The sequence below is a fragment of the Ambystoma mexicanum genome, chromosome 4q (genome assembly GCF_040938575.1).
Source record: "Ambystoma mexicanum isolate Mex_15411 chromosome 4q, UKY_AmexF1_1, whole genome shotgun sequence".
Taxonomy (NCBI): domain Eukaryota; kingdom Metazoa; phylum Chordata; class Amphibia; order Caudata; family Ambystomatidae; genus Ambystoma; species Ambystoma mexicanum.
Genome location: NC_090928.1, coordinates 433,684,556 through 433,697,093, shown reverse-complemented (window position 1 = coordinate 433,697,093; position 12,538 = coordinate 433,684,556). Strand labels below are relative to the sequence as shown.

At 35.5% G+C, this 12,538-nt stretch overlaps 1 non-coding gene across 1 annotated transcript; it reads right to left on the bottom strand.

Annotated features, from left to right (window-relative positions):
• Positions 1-1,607: 1,607 nt before the first annotated feature.
• Positions 1,608-1,679, bottom strand: TRNAC-ACA (transfer RNA cysteine (anticodon ACA)). The gene has a single exon. It is a non-coding gene; the product is annotated as a tRNA-Cys (tRNA).
• Positions 1,680-12,538: the final 10,859 nt, after the last annotated feature.

Here is a 12,538-nt window from a genome sequence, read left to right as displayed (position 1 = left end):
TGCCAAATGCACAAATTCTGCAAAACGTCACTGCTTCTCTACTGCAGTTTGTTGATTTTGTGCTAAGAGCATAGTTAAACCCAATTGTTCATTGTTTTGTATATGAAATGATGATATATCTTATTGTTTCTTACGGTGCATTGGGTTGAAAAACATTTTAACAGGATCTATTGAAGAGGGTATATGGTTATGAAACAGGGACCTCTTGAACTACACTCCTACGCTCTACCACTGACATAAACCCTTGAATGTTGAATACTGCCCTTTTTTAAAAAGGTGATAGAGTGGGTGACTCTATGGAACTTGTAGAACTAATGACATCAGTGCACTTCTGGTCAGCTGTACAAATTAATACAGTTCATTAAGGGCATATTATTGGTTTCCACCACAGTTTTATAACATTCATATGAGCTTCCATTGGACTATTTCAAACTGATAATATCACCAGTAGAACCTGGGTGAATGTAAAACACAGCTTGAATCATATGAAGAAATCCTAAACAGTTTCCTGGTGTTTACCCTATGTTTCAGGAGATGATCAGGAGTATTTCAAATGTAGAAATGTGTTGCTCATTACATAAAATGCTAAGATTATAAATGTTTTCTTCAATTTATTTAATTAAAAACATATTTCCACAGGTAAAACAGTTGAACAAGGGAGCATCAAGATTTAAACTATGGACCTCTTGATCTGCAATCAAATGCTCTACCACTGAGCTATATCCCCAGTTCTAAAAGGTCACCTTTATTAATTCAGTAATATGTACAAAGTGCAAGCAACATGCAATCACCATCAAAGCAATGCAGTTTCAGCCACCAAACCCTCCTTATAAGTATATGGGGTGCGAAGGAGGTCCTTTATCTGGCTTGGTAAATTACAGTGAGGTTTCCATTGCAAGAATTCATACATTTCGTATCACATGTAGATCTTGGAACATGGAAAAAAATATTTTGTGAAATGCACAAATTCTGCAAAATGTAACTGCTTCTCTACTGCAGTTTGTTGATTTTGTGCTAAGAGCATAGTCAAACCCAATTGTTCATTGTTTTGTATATGAAATGATGATATATCCTATTGTTTCTTACAGTGCATTGGGTTGAAAAACATTTTAACAGGATCTGTTGAAGAGGGTATATGGTTATGAAACAGGGACTTCTTGAACTGCATTCCTACCCTCTACCACTGAGTTAAACCCTTGAATGCTGAAAACTGCCCTTTTTTAAAAAGGTGATAGAGTGGGTGACTGTATGGAACTTGTATAACTAATGACAACAGTGCACTTCTGGTCAGCTGTACAAATTAATACATTTCATTAAGGGCTTATTATTGGTTTCCACCACAGTTTTAAAACATTCATATGAGCTTCCAATGGACTATTTCAAACTGATGATATCACCAGTAGAACTTGGGTGAATGTAATACACAGCTTGTATCATACGAAGAATTCCGAAACAGCTTAATGGTGTTTACCCTATGTTTCAGGAGATGATCAGGAGTATTTCAAATGTAGAAATGTGTTGCTCATTTCATAAAATGCTAAAATTGTAAATGTGTTCTTCAATTTATTGAATTAAAAAAATATTTCTACAGGTAAAACTGTTGAACAAGGGGGCACCCAGATTTGAACTAGGGACTTCATGATCTGTAGTCAAATGCTCTACCACTGAGCTATACACCCAGGTCTGAAATGTTCACCTTTATTTATTCAGTAATATGTACAAAGTGCAAACAACATGCAATCACCATCAAAGCAATGCATTTTCAGCGACCAAACCCTCCTTATAAGTATAAGGGGTACAAAAGATGTCCTTTATCTGCCTTCGTAAAATACAGTGAGGTTTCCAGTGCAAGAATTCATACATTTCGTATCACATGTAGATCTTGGAACATGGAAAAAAAAAACTTTTGTCAAATGCACACATTCTGCAAAACGTAACTGCTTCTCTACTGCAGTTTGTTGATTTTGTGCTAAGAGCATAGTTAAACCCAATTGTTCATTGTTTTGTATATGAAATGATGATATATCTTATTGTTTCTTACGGTGCATTGGGTTGAAAAACCTTTTAACAGGATCTATTGAAGAGGGTATATGGTTATGAAACAGGGACTTCTTGAACTGCACTCCTACCCTCTACCTCTGACATAAAGCCTTGAATGCTGAAAACTGCCCTTTTTTTAAAAAAAGTGATAGAGTGGGTGACTTTATGGAACTTGTAGAACTAATGACATCAGTGCACTTCTGGTCAGCTGTACAAATTAATACATTTCATTAAGGGCATATTATTGGTTTCCACCACAGTTTTATAACATTCATATGAGCTTCCAATTGACTATTTCAAACTGATAATATCACCAGTAGAACTTGGGTGAATGTAATACACAGCTTGTATCATACGAAGAATTCCGAAACAGCTTAATGGTGTTTACCCTATGTTTCAGGAGATGATCAGGAGTATTTCAAATGTAGAAATGTGTTGCTCATTACATAAAATGCTAAGATTGTAAATGTTTTCTTTAATTAAAAATAAAATTCTACAGGTACTACAGTTGTACCAGGGGGCACCCAGAATTGAATTAGGGACCTCTTGATCTGCAGTCAAATGCTCTACCACTGAGCTACACCCCCAGTTCTAAAATGTTCACCTTTATTAATTCAGTAATATGTACAAAGGGAAGCAACATGCAATCAACATCAAAGCAATGCATTTTCAGCCGCCAAACCCTCCTTATAAGTATATGGGGTGCGAATGATGTCCTTTATCTGCCTTGGTAAAATACAGTGAGGTTTCCATTGCAAGAATTCATACATTTCGTATCACATGTAGATCTGGAACATGGAAAAAAAACATTTGTCAAATGCACACATTCTGCAAAACGTAACTGCTTCTCTACTGCAGTTTGTTGATTTTGTGCTAAGAGCATAGTTAAACCCAATTGTTCATTGTTTTGTATATGAAATGATGATATATCTTATTGTTTCTTACAGTGTATTGGGTTGAAAAACATTTTAACAGGATCTATTGAAGAGGGTATATGGTTATGAAACAGGGGCTTCTTGAACTACACTCCTACGCTCTACCACTCACATAAACCCTTGAATGTTGAAAACTGCCGTTTTTTAAAAAGGTGATAGAGTGGGTGACTCTATGGAACTTGTAGAACTAATGACATCAGTGCACTTCTGGTCAGCTGTACAAATTAATACATTTCATTAAGGGCATATTATTGGTTTCCACCACAGTTTTATAACATTCATAAGAGCTTCCAATGGACTATTTCAAACTGATCATATCACCAGTAGAACTTGGGTGAATGTAAAACACAGCTTGTATCATATGAAGAAATCCTAAACAGCTTAATGGTGTTTACCCTATGTTTCAGGTGATGATCAGGAGTATTTCAAATGTAGAAATGTGTTGCTGATTACATAAAATGCTAAGATTGTAAATGTTTACTTCAATTTATTTAATTCAAAACATATTTCTACAGGTAAAACAGTTGGACAAGGGGGCACCCAGATTTGAACTAGGGACCTTTTGATCTGCAGTGAAATGCTCTACCCCGGAGCTATACCCCCATTTCTGAACTGTTCACCTTTATTTATTCAGTAATATGTACAAAGTGGAAGCAACATGCAATCACCATCAAAGCAAAGCATTTTCAGCCACCAAACCCTCCTTATAAGTATATGGGGTGCGAAGGATGTCCTTTATGTGCCTTGGTAAAATACAGTGAGGTTTCCATTGCAAGAATTCATACATTTCGTATCACATGTAGATCTTGGAACATGGATAAAAAATCTTTTGTCAAATGCACAAATTCTGCAAAATGCAACTGCTTCTCTACTGCAGTTTGTTGATTTTGTGCTAAGAGCATAGTTAAACCCAATTGTTCAATCTTTTGTATATGAAATGATGATATATCTTATTGTTTCTTACAGTGCATTGGGTTGAAAAACATTTTAACAGGATCTATTGAAGAGGGTATATGGTTATGAAACAGGGACTTCTTGATCTGCATTCCTACGCCCTACCACTGAGTTAAACCCTTGAATGCTGAAAACTGCCCTTTTTTAAAAAGGTGATAGAGTGGTTGACTGTATGGAACTTGTAGAACTAATGACATCAGTGCACGTCTGGTCAGCTGTACAAATTAATACATTTCATTAAGGGCATATTATTGGTTTCCACCACAGTTTTATAACATTCATATACGCTTCCAATGGACTATTTCAAACTGATAATATCACCAGTAGAACTTGGGTGAATGTAAAACACAGCTTGTATCATATGAAGAAATCCTAAACAGCTTAATGGTGTTTACCCTATGTTTCAGGTGATGATCAGGAGTATTTCAAATGTAGAAATGTGTTGCTCATTACATAAAACGCCAAGATTGTAAATGTTTACTTCAATTTATTTAATTAAAAAAATATTTCTACAGGTAAAACAGTTGGACAAGGGGGGACCCAGATTTGAACTGGGGACCTTTTGATCTGCATTGAAATGCTCTACCCCTGAGCTATACCCCCATTTCTGAAATGTTCACCTTTATTTATTCAGTAATATGTACAAAGCGGAAGCAACATGCAATCACCATCAAATCAATGCATTTTCAGCCACCAAACCCTCCTTATCAGTATAAGGGGTACAAAAGATGTCCTTTATCTGCCTTGGTAAAATACAGTGAGGTTTTCATTGCAAGAATTCATACATTTCGTATCACATGTAGATCTTGGAACATGGGAAAAAAACTTTGTCAAATGCACAAATTCTGCAAAACGTAACTGTTTCTCTACTGCATTTTTTTGATTTTGTGCTAAGAGCATAGTTAAACCCAATTGTTCATTGTTTTGTATATGAAATGATAATATATCTTATTGTTTCTTACAGTGCATTGGGTTGAAAAACATTTAACAGGATCTATTGAAGAGGGTATATGGTTATGAAACAGGGACGTCTTGAACTACACTCCTACGCTCTACCACTGACATAAACCCTTGAATGTTGAATACTGCCCTTTTTTAAAAAGGTGATAGAGTGGGTGACTCTATGGAACTTGTAGAACTAATGACATCAGTGCACTTCTGGTCAGCTGTACAAATTAATACATTTCATTAAGGGCATATTATTGGTTTCCACCACAGTTTTATAACATTCATATGCACTTCCAATGGACTATTTCAAACGGATAATATCACCAGTAGAACTTGGGTGAATGTAAAACACAGCTTATATCATATGAAGAAATCCTAAACAGTTTCATGGTGTTTACCCTATGTTTCCAGAGATGATCAGGAGTATTTCAAATGTAGAAATGTGTTGCTCATTACATAAAATGCTAAGATTGTAAATGTTTTCTTCAATTTATTTAATTAAAAAAACATTTCTACAGGTAAAACAGTTGGACAAGGGGGCACCCAGATTTAAACTAGGGACCTCTTGATCTGCTGTCAAATGCTCTACCACTGAGCTATACCCCCAGTTCTTAAATGTTCAACTTTAATAATTCAGTAATATGTACAAAGTTCAAGCAACATGCAATCACCATCAAAGCAATGCATTTTCAGCCACCAAACCCTCCTTATAAGTATATGGGGTGCGAAGGATGTCCTTTATCTGCCTTGGTAAAATACAGTAAGGTTTCCATTGCAAGAATTCATACATTTCGTATCACATGTAGATCTTGGAACATGGAAAAAAAACTTTTGTCAAATGCACAAATTCTGCAAAACGTAACTGTTTCTCTACTGCATTTTGTTGATTTTGTGCTAAGAGCATAGGTAAACCCAATTGTTCATTGTTTTGTATATGAAATGATGATATATCTTAATGTTTCTTACAGTGCATTGGGTTGAAAAACATTTTAACAGATCAATTGAAGAGGGTATATGGTTATGAAACAGGGACTTCTTGAACTGCACTCCTCTCCTCTACCACTGAGTTAAACCCTTGAATGCTGAAAACTGCCCTTTTTTAAAAAGGTGATAGAGTGGGTGACTCTATGGAACTTGTAGAACTAATGACATCAGTGCACTTCTGGTCAGCTGTACAAATTAATACATTTCATTAAGGGCAAATTATTGGTTTCCACCACAGTTTTATAACATTCATACGAGCTTCCAATGGACTATTTCAAACTGATCATATCACCAGTAGAACTTGGGTGAATGTGAAACACAGCTTGTATCATATGAAGAAATCCTAAACAGCTTAATGGTGTTTACCCTATGTTTCAGGTGATGATCAGGAGTATTTCAAATGCAGAAATGTGTTGCTCATTACATAAAATGCTAAGATTGTAAATGTTTACTTCAATTTATTTAATTAAAAAAATATTTCTACAGGTAAAACAGTTGGACAAGGGGGGACCCAGATTTGAACTGGGGACCTTTCAATCTGCAGTGAAATGCTCTACCTCTGAGCTATACCCCCATTTCTGAAATTTTCACCTTTATTTATTCAGTAATATGTACAAAATGGAAGCAACATGCAATCATCATCAAATCAATGCATTTTCAGCCACCAAACCCTCCTTATAAGTATATGAGCTATGAAGGATGTCCTTTATCTGCCTTGGTAAAATACAGTGAGGTTTCCATTGCAAGAATTCATACATTTCGTATCACATGTAGATCTTGGAACATGGAAAAAAAATATTTTGCCAAATGCACAAATTCTGCAAAACGTCACTGCTTCTCTACTGCAGTTTGTTGATTTTGTGCTAAGAGCATAGTTAAACCCAATTGTTCATTGTTTTGTATATGAAATGATGATATATCTTATTGTTTCTTACGGTGCATTGGGTTGAAAAACATTTTAACAGGATCTATTGAAGAGGGTATATGGTTATGAAACAGGGACCTCTTGAACTACACTCCTACGCTCTACCACTGACATAAACCCTTGAATGTTGAATACTGCCCTTTTTTAAAAAGGTGATAGAGTGGGTGACTCTATGGAACTTGTAGAACTAATGACATCAGTGCACTTCTGGTCAGCTGTACAAATTAATACATTTCATTAAGGGCATATTATTGGTTTCCACCACAGTTTTATAACATTCATATGAGCTTCCATTGGACTATTTCAAACTGATAATATCACCAGTAGAACCTGGGTGAATGTAAAACACAGCTTGAATCATATGAAGAAATCCTAAACAGTTTCCTGGTGTTTACCCTATGTTTCAGGAGATGATCAGGAGTATTTCAAATGTAGAAATGTGTTGCTCATTACATAAAATGCTAAGATTATAAATGTTTTCTTCAATTTATTTAATTAAAAACATATTTCCACAGGTAAAACAGTTGAACAAGGGAGCATCAAGATTTAAACTATGGACCTCTTGATCTGCAATCAAATGCTCTACCACTGAGCTATATCCCCAGTTCTAAAAGGTCACCTTTATTAATTCAGTAATATGTACAAAGTGCAAGCAACATGCAATCACCATCAAAGCAATGCAGTTTCAGCCACCAAACCCTCCTTATAAGTATATGGGGTGCGAAGGAGGTCCTTTATCTGGCTTGGTAAATTACAGTGAGGTTTCCATTGCAAGAATTCATACATTTCGTATCACATGTAGATCTTGGAACATGGAAAAAAATATTTTGTGAAATGCACAAATTCTGCAAAATGTAACTGCTTCTCTACTGCAGTTTGTTGATTTTGTGCTAAGAGCATAGTTAAACCCAATTGTTCATTGTTTTGTACATGAAATGATGATATATCCTATTGTTTCTTACAGTGCATTGGGTTGAAAAACATTTTAACAGGATCTGTTGAAGAGGGTATATGGTTATGAAACAGGGACTTCTTGAACTGCATTCCTACCCTCTACCACTGAGTTAAACCCTTGAATGCTGAAAACTGCCCTTTTTTAAAAAGGTGATAGAGTGGGTGACTGTATGGAACTTGTAGAGCTAATGACATCAGTGCACTTCTGGTCAGCTGTACAAATTAATACATTTAATTAAGGGCATATTATTGGTTTCCACCACAGTTTTATAACATTCATATGAGCTTCAAATGGACTATTTCAAACTGACAATATCACCAGTAGAACTTGGGTGAATGTAATACACAGCTTGTATCATATGAGGAAATCCTAAACAGCTTAATGGTGTTTACCCTATGTTTCAGGAGATGATCAGGAGTATTTCAAATGTAGAAATGTATTGCTCATTACATAAAATGCTAAAATTGTAAATGTTTTCTTCAATTTATTTAAAAAATATTTCTACAGGTAAAACAGTTTGACAAGGGGGCACCCAGATTTGAACTAGGGACCTCTTGATCTGCAGTCAAATGCTCTACCACTGAGCGATACCCGCAGTTCTGAAATGTTTACCTTTATTTATTCACTAATATGTACAAAGTGGAAGCAACATGCAATCACCATCAAAGCAATGCATTTTCAGCCACCAAACCCTCCTTATAAATATAAGGGGTACAAAAGATGTCCTTTATCTGCCTTTCTAAAATACAGTGAGGTTTCCAGTGCAAGAATTCATACATTTTGTATCACATGTAGATCTTGGACCAGGAAAAAAAAACTTTTGTCAAATGCACAAATTCTGCAAAACGTAACTGCTTCTCTACTGCAGTTTGTTGAGTTTGTGCTAAGAGCATAGTAAACCCAATTGTTCATTGTTTTGTATATGAAATGATGATATATCTTAGTGTTTCTTACCGTGCATTGGGTTGAAAAACATTTTAACAGGATCTATTGAAGAGGGTATATGGTTATTAAACAGGGACTTCTTGAACTGCATTCCTACGCTCTACCACTGAGTTAAACCCTTGAATGCTGAAAACTGCCCTTTTTTAAAAAGGTGATAGAGTGGGTGACTCTAAGGAACGTGTAGAACTAATGGCATCAGTGCACTTCTGGTCAGCTGTACAAATTAATACATTTCATTAATGGCATATTATTGGTTTCCACCACAGTTTTATAACATTCATATGAGCTTCCAATGGACTATTTCAAACTGATGATATCACCAGTAGAACTTGGGTGAAGGTAATACACAGCATGTATCATACAAAGAAATCCTAAACAGTTTCATGGTGTTTACCCTATGTTTCAGGAGATGATCAGGAGTATTTCAAATGTAGAAATGTGTTGCTCATTTCATAAAATGCTAAAATTGTAAATGTGTTCTTCAATTTATTGAATTAAAAAAATATTTCTACAGGTAAAACTGTTGAACAAGGGGGGACCAAGATTTGAACTAGGGACTTCATGATCTGTAGTCAAATGCTCTACCACTGAGCTATACACCCAGGTCTGAAATGTTCACCTTTATTTATTCAGTAATATGTACAAAGTGCAAACAACATGCAATCACCATCAAAGCAATGCATTTTCAGCGACCAAACCCTCCTTATAAGTATAAGGGGTACAAAAGATGTCCTTTATCTGCCTTCGTAAAATACAGTGAGGTTTCCAGTGCAAGAATTCATACATTTCGTATCACATGTAGATCTTGGAACATGGAAAAAAAAAACTTTTGTCAAATGCACACATTCTGCAAAACGTAACTGCTTCTCTACTGCAGTTTGTTGATTTTGTGCTAAGAGCATAGTTAAACCCAATTGTTCATTGTTTTGTATATGAAATGATGATATATCTTATTGTTTCTTACGGTGCATTGGGTTGAAAAACCTTTTAACAGGATCTATTGAAGAGGGTATATGGTTATGAAACAGGGACTTCTTGAACTGCACTCCTACCCTCTACCTCTGACATAAAGCCTTGAATGCTGAAAACTGCCCTTTTTTTAAAAAAAGTGATAGAGTGGGTGACTTTATGGAACTTGTAGAACTAATGACATCAGTGCACTTCTGGTCAGCTGTACAAATTAATACATTTCATTAAGGGCATATTATTGGTTTCCACCACAGTTTTATAACATTCATATGAGCTTCCAATTGACTATTTCAAACTGATAATATCACCAGTAGAACTTGGGTGAATGTAATACACAGCTTGTATCATACGAAGAATTCCGAAACAGCTTAATGGTGTTTACCCTATGTTTCAGGAGATGATCAGGAGTATTTCAAATGTAGAAATGTGTTGCTCATTACATAAAATGCTAAGATTGTAAATGTTTTCTTTAATTAAAAATAAAATTCTACAGGTACTACAGTTGTACCAGGGGGCACCCAGAATTGAATTAGGGACCTCTTGATCTGCAGTCAAATGCTCTACCACTGAGCTACACCCCCAGTTCTAAAATGTTCACCTTTATTAATTCAGTAATATGTACAAAGGGAAGCAACATGCAATCACCATCAAAGCAATGCATTTTCAGCCGCCAAACCCTCCTTATAAGTATATGGGGTGCGAATGATGTCCTTTATCTGCCTTGGTAAAATACAGTGAGGTTTCCATTGCAAGAATTCATACATTTCGTATCACATGTAGATCTGGAACATGGAAAAAAAACATTTGTCAAATGCACACATTCTGCAAAACGTAACTGCTTCTCTACTGCAGTTTGTTGATTTTGTGCTAAGAGCATAGTTAAACCCAATTGTTCATTGTTTTGTATATGAAATGATGATATATCTTATTGTTTCTTACAGTGTATTGGGTTGAAAAACATTTTAACAGGATCTATTGAAGAGGGTATATGGTTATGAAACAGGGGCTTCTTGAACTACACTCCTACGCTCTACCACTCACATAAACCCTTGAATGTTGAAAACTGCCGTTTTTTAAAAAGGTGATAGAGTGGGTGACTCTATGGAACTTGTAGAACTAATGACATCAGTGCACTTCTGGTCAGCTGTACAAATTAATACATTTCATTAAGGGCATATTATTGGTTTCCACCACAGTTTTATAACATTCATAAGAGCTTCCAATGGACTATTTCAAACTGATCATATCACCAGTAGAACTTGGGTGAATGTAAAACACAGCTTGTATCATATGAAGAAATCCTAAACAGCTTAATGGTGTTTACCCTATGTTTCAGGTGATGATCAGGAGTATTTCAAATGTAGAAATGTGTTGCTGATTACATAAAATGCTAAGATTGTAAATGTTTACTTCAATTTATTTAATTCAAAACATATTTCTACAGGTAAAACAGTTGGACAAGGGGGCACCCAGATTTGAACTAGGGACCTTTTGATCTGCAGTGAAATGCTCTACCCCGGAGCTATACCCCCATTTCTGAACTGTTCACCTTTATTTATTCAGTAATATGTACAAAGTGGAAGCAACATGCAATCACCATCAAAGCAAAGCATTTTCAGCCACCAAACCCTCCTTATAAGTATATGGGGTGCGAAGGATGTCCTTTATGTGCCTTGGTAAAATACAGTGAGGTTTCCATTGCAAGAATTCATACATTTCGTATCACATGTAGATCTTGGAACATGGATAAAAAATCTTTTGTCAAATGCACAAATTCTGCAAAATGCAACTGCTTCTCTACTGCAGTTTGTTGATTTTGTGCTAAGAGCATAGTTAAACCCAAGTGTTCAATCTTTTGTATATGAAATGATGATATATCTTATTGTTTCTTACAGTGCATTGGGTTGAAAAACATTTTAACAGGATCTATTGAAGAGGGTATATGGTTATGAAACAGGGACTTCTTGATCTGCATTCCTACGCCCTACCACTGAGTTAAACCCTTGAATGCTGAAAACTGCCCTTTTTTAAAAAGGTGATAGAGTGGTTGACTGTATGGAACTTGTAGAACTAATGACATCAGTGCACGTCTGGTCAGCTGTACAAATTAATACATTTCATTAAGGGCATATTATTGGTTTCCACCACAGTTTTATAACATTCATATACGCTTCCAATGGACTATTTCAAACTGATAATATCACCAGTAGAACTTGGGTGAATGTAAAACACAGCTTGTATCATATGAAGAAATCCTAAACAGCTTAATGGTGTTTACCCTATGTTTCAGGTGATGATCAGGAGTATTTCAAATGTAGAAATGTGTTGCTCATTACATAAAACGCTAAGATTGTAAATGTTTACTTCAATTTATTTAATTAAAAAAATATTTCTACAGGTAAAACAGTTGGACAAGGGGGGACCCAGATTTGAACTGGGGACCTTTTGATCTGCATTGAAATGCTCTACCCCTGAGCTATACCCCCATTTCTGAAATGTTCACCTTTATTTATTCAGTAATATGTACAAAGCGGAAGCAACATGCAATCACCATCAAATCAATGCATTTTCAGCCACCAAACCCTCCTTATCAGTATAAGGGGTACAAAAGATGTCCTTTATCTGCCTTGGTAAAATACAGTGAGGTTTTCATTGCAAGAATTCATACATTTCGTATCACATGTAGATCTTGGAACATGGAAAAAAAACTTTGTCAAATGCACAAATTCTGCAAAACGTAACTGTTTCTCTACTGCATTTTTTTGATTTTGTGCTAAGAGCATAGTTAAACCCAATTGTTCATTGTTTTGTATATGAAATGATAATATATCTTATTGTTTCTTACAGTGCATTGGGTTGAAAAACATTTAACAGGATCTATTG